Here is a 15858-nt window from a genome sequence, read left to right as displayed (position 1 = left end):
ATAAGGACACCATTCACATTGGCTACGGGCTCACCCTATTCCACCGTGACCTCATCTTAACTTAGCTAATGCCATCTGAAAAACAAGTCTATTTCCAAATAAAGTCACATTCTGTGGTGCTGGAGGTTTAGGACTTTATAAATACAATTCAGCAGAATGAAAAAGTAAATTTGATCTGATGGATGAATCCACAAACTTGAAAGCAGATCAACAGAGATTGTGAAATCTGAAGAACAAAGAGAAAAAAGAACTAGGAAAAATGAACAGAGCCTCAGAGAAATGTATCAGCAATCAGGCCAACATTTGCATAATGGAAGTACCAGAAGGAGAGGAGAAATATTTTCAAAGAAATAATTAGAATTCTTATTGCAATTGATCAGAAATGGATTGGAATTAGAGGGTTGGGGTGGAGAGTGAGAAAACAGGTGGAAGCCAGGAAAGGAGGTGGGATAGAAAAGTGGCTAAAACATGTTTTATAGCAGCAGCATCTGATCGACTTTAATTTCTATTACATGCTGTACCTTGTTATTCTACCATATAACCCAACTCTTCAGCAAAAATCTACTTTACACAACAACATATGCGATGAATGTTGGGAAAATTAAGGAAAAGAACCATGGAGATGGAGAAGAAAGCACTGGGCACAGGTACTAAACAGAAGAAAGATCAAGAAGTCAAAGCCAGAGTTGACTGAGCCATGAGCAGTCAAGGATCGTCTGATAAACTGCAAGAAATGTTGGGCTTCACGCTGCACTTAATGTGGGATTTAAGCCAGTTTTAACTGAATCTTCAGGGACAAGGAAAAACCAGACAGATTGCAATTCTTACTATAATTTAAAAAATGGATAATACAGTTACTGCCCAAATTGTACTAAAAGCTTAATGGAAAAAGAACTTGGTCTCAGTCGTGTTTTCTTAACTTACTACATGGCTTCAAAACACATCTAAACAATGAGTTGCAGAGCATATAGGTTCATATTGCTTGCCTCAGATAAATGCGTGTGTTCTTTTTCCTTTCAGGGTGATTTGATTCACATCACATTTTTGCATACCTAGGGGAATAGGAGTAAGTTGAACTTACAACCGTGATGCCTGCCGTAAGATCATTTCCCCATCTTTCAATATGAATCTTCTCACCAGTGGGAAAGGATTCCAAACTGCTTGGCTGCGGGCTCACTTCATAATACATCAAAGCCTCAGCCGTATCCCAGCAGCGAGCCATTCCAGAAGGGACCTGTCATTCTCATCATCTCCAATGTCTTCAAAACTTGTGTACTCATTTTGTTCAATGCGAACTCTTTTGTATAAAAGATAAACACTCTTTAATAAGGATTCTGTACATCTTAGATCTGACACAATCCGTGCACGGTAAACAAGTGCATGTGAGTGAAGAGTAGAGGGAGCTGAATGCACAGGGACGTCTTTGATTGAAGGGAATTTCAGCATCGGAGATTTTATATTTTTAACGTCATGTACCATTGCAGCTGTCTTTCTTTCCTCTATAATAATGGAAGGACGGCCTTTTTTCTTGAATGGGAGATCCTAACTGTAACATCACCCTTTTTCTCAGAAGAGAAAATTATCTTTCCTAGAGTTAATAAGCAACCTGTAGCTGAGACTCAGTGAGGCCAAAGCACATCTGAGAAATGAGCCATGTAGGCTCTTTGACCTTGAGTGAACCTCAAGGTCAAGGAGTAACTGATGGAGAAAACGTTTGTGTCCACGCCGAATTTCAGGGTGAGCTGATGACTAGTTCAGATTAACGCAGGGGAAATGGGACTGAATCCTGAGCACCCAGAGGAATGAACAGGAGTGCCAGGAGCACTACACCATTTACTGCCTGTGTAACCTTGGCCAGTGGCAAAGTTAACTTCTGTGCACTTCCATTTTCTCTTATGTAAAAGGAAGATAATACTTTTTAACTTCATAAGGTTGTTCTGGGGATAAATGAGACGCTGTGGGTAAAACACCTGTAAGCTAACTTGGCAGAGAGAGTGGTTTTTTTTCCCATTGTCATCCCCAACTAATAAAATAAGTCTAAAATAAAATCTTTACAAATAAGGATTGATAATTCCTTGTGAATATCTGTTTTAAGAACAGTGTGTTTGTTATACCAAACATGATGCGGAGAATTCACGAGCACAATTTATGATGGAAGGAGATTTGCAATGAAAACCATTTTTGATGCTCCGATAAAGGACACGGAGGGGAACACGCCTGTCACCTAGAAGCATCACACCTAATATCACTTCCAGAGAAGTTATTAATTTAAACCAGCAAACCAAAGCTGTTGAGGGACAGAAAATGCCACAGAGCCCGTAGACCACAAGCAGGTCCCCACCCTCTTGTGGTGCGTGTCTGCTTGTCAGTGTTTTCATCTACGCAAATGAGTGGGAGGCAGAGGGCAGGGGTTATCCCCTTCCGATTCTAATTGGCACTTCCATTTTCTGCAAAATAAAAGTCATTTCCAGCAAGTGTCAATTTCAAGCAAAAAGTCAATTGCTCAAGCAATTGACTAAGTGGTCCTTTCAGCAAGTCTACAGAATTTATCTAGGATGATACTATACAGAAATGCTGTTTCCAGAGAGCCCCGTAGGGCTGTACTGAGTACCTGACTAGTTTGGAGAAGCCTGGAGTACACTAGAAACTCTTGGGACTCACAAGAGCTGCAGGGAATTAGGTTTCCCTGGGTTTCGAACAAGGGCATCAGACATCCACGGAGTCAACCACCTCCTGCACTACAAAAATGCTCCACTGAACATTCCGGAAGGCTTTCTGGGAAGGTGAAAGAATAGTGTGAAGTAAAACAAACAAATGTCTCTTCAGTTTCGGGTCTCTATCTCATAAAAGTAACCATTTTATAGTTTATCTGGCATTTTCTCATGGTTAGAACAGGGACAGCTTTCTTCAACAGTCATCGTTGGCATTGGTGGTACATCAGAGAGGGTTAATGGTGCCACATGGAAAAGGCAGATCTGGCCTAGACTATAGGATCCACCCCTGCTAATTAAGTGGCTTTAAGCCAGTTACCCAAACTTTTTAAGTCTTGTGTTCCTCATCTGTAAAGTAGGTGCTGACGATAATGCGTACATGACAGAATATTGATGAGTGTTAAGTAAATTAATATGGAAAAGAACTTTCTCAAAGCTTAATGTTTAGGCAAATCAGTAGGAATCTTAGTAATGCAGATTCTGACTGAGAAGATATGATTATGCATCGTAGGTATTTTAGGGCTGCTGGTGCTAGAACAATCTTTTTAGTAGTCAATCTTTACAGATGTTGTCTCAGCCTTGGCATATTGTAAATATTCAGTAAATGTTAGCTTTATTATAATGATTTTTATCCATTAAAAATTCCAAATCAAAAAACTCTGCGTGTTGGCCTTCCTTTCAGCTATGGAATGCCTCTGGAACTCTCTACTAACCCTCAGGAGCAGCAACATTCAAGAAAAGTTTGTATACAGTGAAAGTAAAATCACATCGGGGTAGTAGGCTGAATATTCTCACCCAAAGAGATCGAGTCCTAATACTGGGAACCCGTAAAGGTTACTTTATAAGGAAAAGGGTCTTTGCAGATGTGAGTAAATTTAGAATTCTGAAATGAGATTATCCTGGATTATCTGGGTGAGCCCTAAATGCCATTACAAGTGTCCTCATAAAGAGATTGGGTGGGGCTGGGGTGGGGGGTGGATAGATTAGATGCACATACAGAGGAGAAGGTGATGTGAAGAAAGAGGCAGAGATTGGAGTGAGGTGGTCAGAAGCCACAGAGAAGCTGGCGGCCTCCAGAAGCTGGAAGAAGCAAAGGATCCTCCCCTAGAGCTCCCACAGGGCACAGCCCTGCTGACACCTGGACTTTGGACTCCTACCTCCAGAACTGTGAGAGAAGAGATTCCTTTTGTTTTAAGCCTCCAAGTTTATAATAATTTTGTTACAGCACTGGTAGGAAATGGATGCAATTGGTTGAAGATACAAGCGAAGTTGTGAATATTTCAAAAGCTAAGCATTTGACAGAGTAAATTATTTTTTCTTTGCTTAAAGAAAGGTCCTGACCATCACGAAAAGCATAAAGAGACTAAAGGCATATTAGCAATGAGATTTTATTTTAGGGAATTGGAAAAACCCTATATTCTGCACTTTCTTTTTAATGTTTATTTATCTATGCTGAGAGAGAGAGAGAGCAGGGGCAGGGGCAGAGAGAGGAGAGAGAGAATCCCAGGCAGGTCCATGCTCGGCGAGGAGCCCAATGTGGGGCTCGCTCCCACAACTGTGAGATCATGACCTGAGCCAAAATCAAGAGTCAGACACTGAGCTTATTGAGCCACCTAGGCGCCTCCCTCTATTCTGCTTTTATGTAAAATATAGAGTTTCAAAGAAAGTTATCCCTATTATAACCATGAGAAAATGCCAGATAAACTATAAAATTATCACTTTTATGAGATAGAGACCCGAAATTGAAGAGACATTTGTTTTACTTCATACTATTCTTTCACCTTCCCAGAAAGCCTTCCAGAATTTTCAGTGGGCCATTTTTGTAGTGCAGGGGGTGGTTGACTCTAAGGGCATGAGCCACCCAGTCACCCCAAGATACTTCCATTTTTAATCATTCTAAAAGACATCTGAGACAAAAATAGCTACAATTATTATGGGGCTTCTAACAGGTGTAAAGGTAAAATGGGTAACAATATGGCAGAAAGGATGGAAGGAAGGGATTGTAAGGTCCTGACCCACAAATAATACAATTTAAAAGTAGGCTGTGATAAGTAAAAATATATTTTGTAAACCCTTCTAAAAGGAAAACTGCACTCTACGCCTGTCAAAAACAGCAAGGAAGACTTTATTCAAGACTACAGCAGTAGGTGAAAGAGACTGAACTCGACTCCATTGGAACAAAGGGAAGATCTTTGAATATGGGGCTGAGCTCAGGGAAAAGTACCTGAGAGAGGTTTGTCAGTGAGCTTGGGCCGTGTGTGTTTGCCAGTTGTTGCTTGTTGAGGTTCGGCTCCTCCCCTCCCACAGAGACTGGGAGACAGAGGCTCTCTACCCGTCTCAAGGGTTATATTTCAAAGGGATGGCTCCCAGGTCCTTGAAAAAGACGGGTATCTCAAAGGGGCAGAGAAAAGATTTATAATTACAAGTTTTGTAAAGTAAACGCTCTTAACAAAAGGGAGGTCCAGATGCCCAGAACCAGGAAGAAACCTGTTTCATGTTTAACCAACCTGAAGGAAATGGTAAGGCCAGCTGGGAATTGGTTACCCTAGAAATCCTTCAAAGCAAGAGAGAAAAATGAATGACCTTTAACTAACAAGCCGATATTGGAGATCAAATGGGATCATAAGCAACACTCCATCCAAAAACAGGCAGAAAAAAAGGAACAAAGAAGAGATGGAATAAATAGAAAACAAGTAGTAAGATGAGAGGTTTAAATCAAACCATAGCAATCATCACATGAAAAATAAGTGGTCAGTACACCCCAACTAAAACACAGACGTAATCTGATCCTATGAAAACGGAGACTGAATCAAAGAAGCCCACTTTAAAAATAAAGACACAGAGGTGCCTGGTTGAGACACAGAGGTTAAGCGTCCGACTTCGGCTCAGGTCATGATCTCACACTTTGTGGGTTTGAGCCCCGCATGGGGCTCTGTGCTGACAGCTCAGAGCCTGCAGACTGCTTGGGATTCTGGGTCTCAATGTCTCTCTGCCCCTCCCCTGCTCACACTCTGTCTCTGTCTCTCTCGAAAATAAATAAACTTAAAAAAAATTTTTTTTAATCAAAAATAAAGGCAGAGATAGGTTAGAAAGAAAGAAAACAGAAGGATGGGAAAGTATACTCAATAGAAATCTGGAGTGGAAATATTAATATCAAACAAAGAAACATCAGAACAAGGAATATTCCCATAATAAAGAAAATTATTACAAAATCATGAAGGAGTATCTAAAAACAGAGTTTCAAAATCCACGGAGATATATGGTGTCATATCTGCAGCACTGGTACCATATGGGAGCTTGCTAAAACTCAAGCCCCATCTGGGCCCTACTGATTGTAATCTGCCTTTATAACAAGATCCCTATGTGATCCGAGGGCAGATTAAAATCTAAGAACACGGATAGAGGGCATTATACCACATGTCTAATAAAGAATAAACACTCGGATGTCACAACGTGTACAAATACCAAATCATTAGGTTTCCCACCTTGAATATATACAACTTTTAATTTTCAATTACTCCCCAACAAAGCTGAAAAGAGTCAAAATAGATACTCCGCCACAAACCCTCCCGTGTAAATATAAATAAGATAAGAGAATTCAATAAACCCATAAGCAACTCAGTCCCATCATTACAATCCTTTTCATTGTTTAGAAAATAATCTTGGCTTCCTGGGTTCACAGAGGAAACAGAATTCAGCAACGGAGTTTATAATAAACGTTTGAAAGTTAGAGAATAAAAGAGAGTATTGATATGAAAAATATTCTAATACCAGTTTTTAAAGGTAGTTTTTCCATCTCAATTATCTTTAGTTATGCAATTGCTCTAAGCTGTTTGAACCACAAATAGAAGGTTCCCAATTACCTTCTTGATGAGAGTTAATAGTCTGAACTCCTTTATACTTTCAAATATGGGTTCTGGCTCCCAGCTGCTTTAAGGAGAGGCCCAGCCCCTCCCCCACATACTCTGACTTTATTAGATCCTAGTGAGGCTCTGACAGCAATATTTCTTTGAAGGTCCCCAAATGACTCTACTGTACAGCCAGGGTAAAGAACCTTTAACAAATTAAGGTTTAAAAAAAAAAAAATACACAGGAGCACCTGGGTAGCTCAATCAGTTGAGCATCAGACTCTTGGTTTTGGCTCAGGTCATGATCTCATGGTTTCATGAGTTCAAGCCCCCTACTGGGCTCTGTACTGGCAGCACAGAGACTGTTTGGGATTCTCTCTCTCTCCCTCTCTCTCTGCCCTTCCCATGCTTGTGCTGTCCCTGTCTCTCTCAAAATAAATAAGCAAAACTTCTAAAAAATAAAGCAAAATAAAAATACACAAAAGTAGTAACTTTGATTGCGATCCAATATCTGTTGTTTATTTTTCTTCTCCCTTTTGTCATTTCATATAGATGGTCACTGGTTGCTGAATGAAATAAATCATCTGTCTCATTAGTCCGGACAAGCACAAAGAAAGAGCAGCGTCGTCTGACAACCACAGTGTGAGACGCAGCATCAGACAGCAGCATTAAATGGCATCTTAGTATACATACTTAGTACATTTAGGACACGCCATGCAGAGAGAGACTGCAGAGGTTCCAAAGCTCTACTGTGCAAGTGACTTACAAACACACAGCAAAACAATCAAGATGAAAGAAACCCCAAGAAATCAGTTCTCTTTTAAATTGAAAACAAGCAGGAAATGGCACTGATGGAGCTAAAGCTGGGCTTAATGGTTTACAGTGGAAGATGGCACCCGCTGACCCTCAGGGTCACCTCCTCACAATGCCCTCAGGCCGGCTGACGGCAGCCCACCCCTCTGCTCCTTCCATGACTTGACCTGTAACAGGTAAGGGAGAGCAACTCCCCTTGGCTGAGCAGTCCTGTCCTAGGCACTCTCTGGTTGTCTGTCACTATTGCCCTTCACAATAGCCTCACGTGGAAGATTCTGTATCCATTTTGCAGATGAGGAAACGCCTCAGAAATGCTAATCGACTCTGCCAAATGTATCCAGCTAGTAAGTAGCAGATTCAGGGGTTGACCCCATCTGTGGGCCCCAAATACTCCTCTTTCTCTGGTCACCCTGGATCTCGCAGGCATCCACAGTGCTCCAGAAAGAGTGTGCCCAGGCAGCCAGCTATCTCAGAGAGAAAGGAGTTTTCCAGGCAGGACCTCCAGAGACTAGAGTTAGTCACACTCCTATTCCTACGGTTCCCCAGATGATGATAGCCACCACCAGGTGATTTGAGCTGGGCAAATAGACGGTAAAGGTGGGAAAACTAGAACCTTCCACTTAGTGGGGCTGGAAGTAAGGGCTTGGTATGGGGGCATGAGTTGGCGGGGGGGGGGGGGGGCGGGTATCAGCATCCTCACTTAGAATCTCTGACTAGGGGTGCCTGGGTGGCTCAGTCGGTTAAGTGTCCAACTTGGCTCAGGTCATGATCTCACGGTCCACAGTCCGTGAGTTCGAGCCCCACGTCAAGCTCTGTGCTGACAGCTCAGAGCCTGGAGCCTGCTTCAGATTCTATGTCTCCCTCTCTCTGCCCCTCCCCTGCTCATACTCTGTCTCTCTCTGTCTCAAAAATAAATAAAAACATTAAAAAAAAATTAAAAAAAAAAAAGAATCTCTGACTCCTTCCCATGAATGTTTTGTTACAGAGTAGGTTCTGTGCCTGTGCCTCGTGACTAGTGTCATGATTATGTATAAAGATGCTCATAGTTAACAGAGCCTTTAGTGAGCTGATCAGAGCCCAAATAATATGACCAAATGGGGTGATTAATGAGGCCGGAGATTCCAGGTTTGCAACTATCGTCCTGGGGTGCCATTTGGTTTGGACATTCCTGAACTTCTCATTTTAGAACAAAATAATAGTAATAATAATTCTATTGAAATAGGCCAGGGTAGGTTTGAACCTCCAGCTTCTGTCATGGGTGGTCTCATGGGTGAGATGCAGAGTTATCCTTTTAACATGGGGTTGAATTTGAAAGACAACCTGTAATATCAATGGGCCCCACATTATAAAGATGCTTCCGTAAAAACTTTGGCTGTGTTTTGGAAGGGCAGGAGAATAGTCCAGGCCAGTGAAGCATTGCATGCAAAGATCTCTACCTATATGCAAGTGTTCCTCCAAGGGCATCTCATCTTGTCATCAGCAGTTCAAGCTGCTGAGAGCCAAGGCTATAACTAAAGGTGACAACAAGGTGGAGGAAAGAGTCTTTATGCAGAGACACAATCTGAGGGTTTCACAACTTGGCAAAGGTTTGTCCCAGTCTATGGAAGACTGTAGACCATCTTGGGATTTATATTAGAGGCTGCAGATCCTGTAAGACCAAGATTCCCCACAAGGGCTTCCCTGAAGCAGAGACTGTGTGCCAGGGACCCTATCCCAGTAGAATCATGAGGACGTCACTGCCACAAAACACAGACCCACACCATCGGTGACAGTGTAACAAGGCTCTGTCTGGTGTCATCTTTCCCTGGAAGATCATTATAAATCATTATAAATTAGGAAGAGGCTGGCATGAAATTGTATTGCTAAAGATCTACTTAACTCCCAGATGATTCCTCATTCCCTTTTACGGTTCATCTAAAGACCCACTCATATGATATAAAAGAGGGATATCAACTTTCCTGAAATCAGCTAGTTGATTTTCATTCAGGGACAAGACGTTGATTTTAGAACATTTCATATTTGTTCTATGTGCTCTACGTAATACACATTTATATAAGTAATAGTATACTCCCACCTAAAAGCGAACGTGATAGTGTTAGCAGTGTTCAAAATAATTAAATGTGCAATGATTCTATACCTCTAACATCAACTTCAAAAAAAGTTGTCTCACTATTTTATCTATAAGATAGATTTATTTTAAATCCCAGATTTATCTATAAATTTCCCTTCCTTACCTGGTATCAATATGGGGTCAAATAATGTGCTCTGTTTTTTCCACTGAAGACCGTTAGTAGACGTTTAGCCTGGGGAAAACAGATTAGGAAAACAAACAACAAACACATAAAAATAAATTAAGTAGGCGAAAGCAAACTGGACGTTCTCATTACTGATAGCTCCAAATATGTACAATCTCCTGTTTTCTAGCACAATCAAAATACCCAGAAGAAGGGGCGCCTGGGTGGTTCAGTCGGTTAAGCGTCCGACTTCAGTTCAGGTCATGATCTCATGGTTTGTGAGTTCGAGCCCCGCATCGGGCTCTCTGCTGTCAGCATGGAACCCACTTCAGAACCCGTGTCCCCCTCTCTCTCTGCCTCTCCACCACTCGTGAGAGCGCTCTCTCTCAAAAATAAATAAAAACATTAAAAAAAACTAGAAAAAGATTTTTGTTTTCCAAGAATATGATTCAGCTTACAATGACCATCTTTTATAAAGTTCCTCATTTGCACTCCTAATAAATCTTCGAGATCAGAGGTATAATGCATCAGGGGATATAAGACATGAACAATAGCAACTTATTATGTTCCTGAGACACTAAAAACATTTTCCCTATTCACTAGAATAGCAAAAAAAGTTTCACTGGGACCATGCAAATGATCACTTTTCAAATGATAAAACACTAAAATGTTTTATAAGCTCTTTTTCTATGGGTCCCCAGGGATTTGCTTTAAGTATTTGCATAAATAACTTATAAATGGATACATCAGAGTGGACTGAGTGGAGCAAGGACAGCCTCCACAGAGTGTATCTTAAACTGCACCCACCGTAAAGGGCAGCGCTCACCGTCAGCGAGAGGACAGGTGTTGCTTCATAATCCTGAACAAGTCTCCCCATTCGGTGACTTTCCAGGTCGTCTCTTGCGTGTCCTTCAGCACGTGTAATCTGTCCGCCTTCTCAAGGACTCGTGAACACCGTATGTGACCTTCTTAAAACTGACTCCTGCACAAAGTAGTGGGGAAAGCTCAACTGGCACGCCAGGCAACTCTGTGATTACATTTGACACGAATGTTATGCATAGCAGCCTGAGGGAAGAAGATACATGACAAGAGATACTAACAGGAACCATAAAACCTTACCAGAGCAGGGGCAGAGCACTGTGCCACACAGCATGTCTTGGCTTCGTCCACGTGACACACAGCAACGAGAAATACAACGTAATAGCACAATGAAACGCGGTATTCGGCGTTCAAATCAAAGAAGGAACAAGGCACCCAATCTTGGCCCTGTACGTGCCCAATATACACTCAAACCTGGAAACAACTCAGCTTGCCTACAAATCCAGAGCCCTGCGAAACTAAATGGAGTCCTATGGAAGCCACACAAGTTGGCTAACAGTGTATCCACTATACTCTTGGTTTTGGGGGTAGATTCCCGTGACTCATAGCTCACATACAATACCCAGTGCTCATCCCAACAGGTGCCCTCCTCAATGCCCCTCACCCACCCTCCCCTCCCTCCCACCACCCATCAACCCTCAGTTTGTTCTTAGTTCTTTATTTATTTTTATTTTTTATTTTTTCAATATATGAAGTTTATTGTCAAATTGGTTTCCATACAACACCCAGTGCTCATCCCAAAAGGTGCCCTCCTCAATACCCATCACCCACCCTCCCCTCCCTCCTACCCCCCATCAACCCTCAGTTTGTTCTCAGTTTTTAAGAGTCTCTTATGGTTTGGCTCCCTCCCTCTCTGTAACTATTTTTTCCCTTCCCTTACCCCATGGTCTTCTGTTCAGTTTCTCAAGTTCCACATATGAATGAGAACATATGATATCTGTCTTTCTCTGACTTATTTCACTTAGCACAATACCTTCCAGTTCCATCCACGTTGCTGCAAAGGACAGGATTTCATTCTTTCTCATTGCAAGTAGTATTCCATTGTATATATAAACTGCATCCAGTTTATCCATTCATCAGTTGATGGACATTTAGGCTCTTTCCATAATTTGGCTATTGTTGAAAGCGCTTCTATAAACATTGGGGTACAAGCGTAAGGCACTGAAATTATAATATTAGATCGTAACACTGTGGCATTTTGTAATAAAAACTTGAATCCAGGGGATAAAAAAGCTGGGTTTTTTTAAATTATTATTTTAGAGAGAAAGAGAAAGCAGGAGGTGGGGGGAGGGGCAGAGGGAGACAGAGAGAGAATCCTAAGCAGGCTCCACGCTCAGTGCAGAGCCTGATGAGGGGCTCTATCCCACGACCCTGAGATCACAACCTGAGCCAAAATCAAGAGTCATACACTCAATTGACTGGGCCTCCCAGGTGCCCCCAAAAAGCTATTTTTTAAAGGCTCATTTACTAATTCATTGTCTCGATCTCCAGAACGACTGCTAATAATCACATTGTAACAATGTCCGAGGAAAAGAAACCTGACCCTCCTTCTTATCCACCATCCCACCCCGCTCAGGATACTTCTTCCCACTCTCAGCTTCCTTCCCTCCCACCGAATCTCTACATTTTAATTTCTTCTCTTCCAAATGAAAGAGTAGGATCCAACCCACAAGTGCTGTCTGGCTGGCTGCTCTGCGGTACAGCTTTTCCAGGCAGAAGAACAGAACCAGAAAAGCCCCTGGGGTGCAGACTGGCCCGGCAACATGTTCTGCTCTCGCATGGATCAGGTTCTTTGTCTCAAATGTAACACAGAATTAGACTCACCATTTTAAGATATGTAAGAACATGTTTGTGGATTTGGGGTCTGAGCCAAGCTCATCTCTGATTCTAAAGCTGACCTCGAATTCTCTCCTGTTTCGTTGTGGACGTATGTGTGGATGCTCAACATCTCATGTTGGATACCACAGAGGTCAGTCAATTGAGCAGAATGCATAAACTTTGAAAATTACTACAATGAAACACTACAAAAATTACAAGCCAGAACTACAAGATTTCCTCATGTTTTCATCACCTACTGATTTGTTTATTGGTCTTCCAAAGCATTTGCCCGATCTGGAGGACCATATTGTGAATATAAGGGTACCATTCGTTTACCCGTAAGAGGCATTATTTTGATGTGTTGCCGGGGGCTACTCATCAACAGTCATCAGCTGCACAATATAATTTTTAAAAATCACCCTGAGTACTTGCTTGAGAAATGTATTTAAAATGTAAAAGTAGTTATGGACCTCACTGGGGCCAGACATGGGGGAAAAAAATGTTGCAGATTTAGGGGTGGGGAGGGGAAATAATGTCTTCAAGAGAAAACTGCTCATGTATATATATTTTATTTTTTTATCGCTACTAAAGATTCTTTTGCTGCAACAAATCTGTAAACTACATTATCAGTATACATTAACGTATCTAAATTTTTATAATTCTACACTCTGGAACAGGAATTAGCACTGGAAAAGATATTGCTGACACTGTGCATTTTGTCTACACTGGGGAATCCTGCAAGCTACTTAACTATAACATTTGTGGTTTTCTCGTCCTGCCTCCTAATGTTGAATTCTTTACAAGACTTTTCCATCACAAATAGCATTTAACACCAAGAAGTCCTTCACACTCCAGTGACTTAGAAACACGACTTCCATCAGTCACTACTCTGTGGCTGGCAGTAGTCAAACAAGACTTGAAATTTCATTTAGAGAGCAGCCCTCCTCAGCTCTCCACTCCAGGCTGGGTTTTCTGTCATCCTCCCTTCCGGCACTGTGCTCATCTCCTCTCGTGAGGGAGCAAGAGAGGAGTCCCCAGCGCCTGCAGGTCTGAGATGTTCTCCCCCTTCTGCAGATCTAAGTTTAGATGTCACCTCCCCAGAGCTGCCCTTTCTCGTGGCCCCATCAAATTAGGTCTCTGCAGGGAAAGAGCAACCATGGTAGAGAGGCGGCTCAAGAATGCCTGGGCTGTGGCTTTGCCATGTCCCCTGATGGGGACGTGGCCTCGTTGATGCTGAATTGGTTCCACGCTTGCCAACATTTCCTTAAAGAGAAGCTCAGAGAAGCCAGAGGTAAGGGGGATGGTGACGTAAGCAGCACGCGTAACAGGACAGTTCCAATGTGGCAAAGTGTTCTCTTTTGCTGCATCCTGGAAGGACCTTACTTGCACGGAGGGAGTCACCGGCAGCTGCAAACCTCAGGAGAACCAGAGGACCAGGAAACGCCAGACAGCGGCTACTTCGGCTCAGGGGAGCTCCTTGCTGCTGTTACATTTTGTGTCCTCAGTCAAAAATAAATGGGGACGCTGCAGTGCGGCTTCTGCCTGCTAATCCACGACACCTGAAGAGCCGCGGTCCCTCCCGCTCCTCTCACTCATAACATCCAGCATTTCCCTTCATAGTGCTAAACTCCCAATCTTCATACCTTCTTCTCTGTCCCTCACACACGTGTCGTATTATACAATCATACACTGAGATCATATGAAGTTACGGACCTGAATAATCACCTATTTTCTGTGTCTGGTCTTCTTGCGTGAAGTCCACGAAATCAGGGAATGTGACCGTTTTTTCCCCACCATCATCCCCCCACTGCATGCACCAGAGTGCCTGACAACCTAGTTATCAGACACACTTAAGAAAATTTTTTCTAATTTTTTATACTTTTTAAAGTTTAATTTTTTTTTATTGAGAGAGAGAGAGACAGAGTGTGTGTGTGCGTGTGTGTGTGTGTGTGTGTGTGTGTCCAAGTGGGGGAGGGGCAGAGAGAGGAGAGACAGAGGATCCGAAGCAGGCTCTGCGCTGACAACAGAGAGTCTGATGTGGGGCTTGAACTCACGAACCATGAGATCGTGACCTGAGCCGAAGTTGGATTCTCTACCAACTGAGCCACCCAAGCGCCCCAAGAAATTTTGTAAATAAATCAATATTGAGATGATGAAAACGACTACTCTACCACTCTGCAATGATGCAAGAAGTCGGCGACTCTCTCCATCACCCGGAAGACCCGGTGGGGTGGTCCTCCCTTCACCCGGATTCAGCAGACGCCGAGAACCCTTCGGTGGGTGGGAGATGATGGAGGTGGACCAGAAAGGGGCTTCATTGCTCCTCAACTGCTTCGGCGACATACCTTGTCGAATCAGTCCCTAGAAATTTCTAGTTGTGTTCACAGTGTCCTTTTCTACTCTGGGTCTCAAAGGCTTGTACGTACACACCTACAGGGTGTATCACAAAATTAGATGAATTACACATTTTCAAGTCACTTGGCAAGAAAGCTGGTTTTGAAAGCTTATTTCTGGATACTCAGTGGCTCTTGCCCCCTTGTAAGAAACAGCCATTATAATTCAGACACCCATTAACAGCTTTCTCTTAACTCACATCATTTCTACATTTCCATTACTTGTTCTTCAAAATAAAATGATTGTTTCACCACAATTCGCACAATCAACTCGTATATATTAATTCAGACCAAAAGATGCTGTTCAAATGAAAACGGTATCGTCCAGGATGGGTGGGTGTCACCTGAACCCCTCGGGCCCAGCTCTGACCATAGTTAGTATAAGATGATTCTTGTCACAGAGCCAGGCCTCGTGAGAGGGACACACACCGGTCTCCTCGAAACCCTTTACCACCAGAAACGTGAAGTTAGGCGGACCTGAAGTCAACCAAGCGTTTGTAGGCCACAATTCTAATTTAATACTGACCAAGTTTTCTAGTCAATAAGTTATAGATGAGGCAGTTCCTCCTTTATAACCAGGATTTAAAAATAGAAATATATGAACAATTCCTCAAGTAGCATTTTCTTCATTAATAAAAGCCCATGTGGCAGCCACACACACCGCCTGACTTCTGTCTTTTGTCTGTTTCTTTTTCCAATCATTATACCTTTTCAAGTCAACCTGGTATTTTCCTAGCTGTATCTTCCACTTCAGAGTACATGTTTACCATTTGCCTGCTAAGAAACCTTCTATCCTGTTTTTCACAGCGGCCTCACACCCCCTAACTTCCTTACGCATAGGCTTATTATTGAACATGTAGGGCGTTTCCACTGTTTTCTGTTATTAAATACATTTTGATATGTAATCTATTTCAGTCTTTTAAATTGTTTTCTTGGTATAGGTTTCCAGGAGAGAAAATACGGATCAAAGCCTATGAACATTTTTATGGTTCTTTCTGTGCTTGGTTATTTAATTGTTTTACAAAAAGGATGAGTTGGTTTACATCACTCTAGGAATCTCTGAGTGCATCACGTTTACAAAGACCCCACCACGATTCACTTTCAGCTTTAATTTTTTTATTATAACAAGTATCAGTTAGTATCTCATTATTAATTATCAGCG

This window comes from Panthera tigris, chromosome A1, assembly GCF_018350195.1.
Source record: "Panthera tigris isolate Pti1 chromosome A1, P.tigris_Pti1_mat1.1, whole genome shotgun sequence".
NCBI classification, from domain to species: Eukaryota; Metazoa; Chordata; class Mammalia; order Carnivora; family Felidae; genus Panthera; species Panthera tigris.
The sequence above is the reverse complement of the archived record's forward strand: the minus strand, read 5'-3'. Positions refer to the sequence as shown.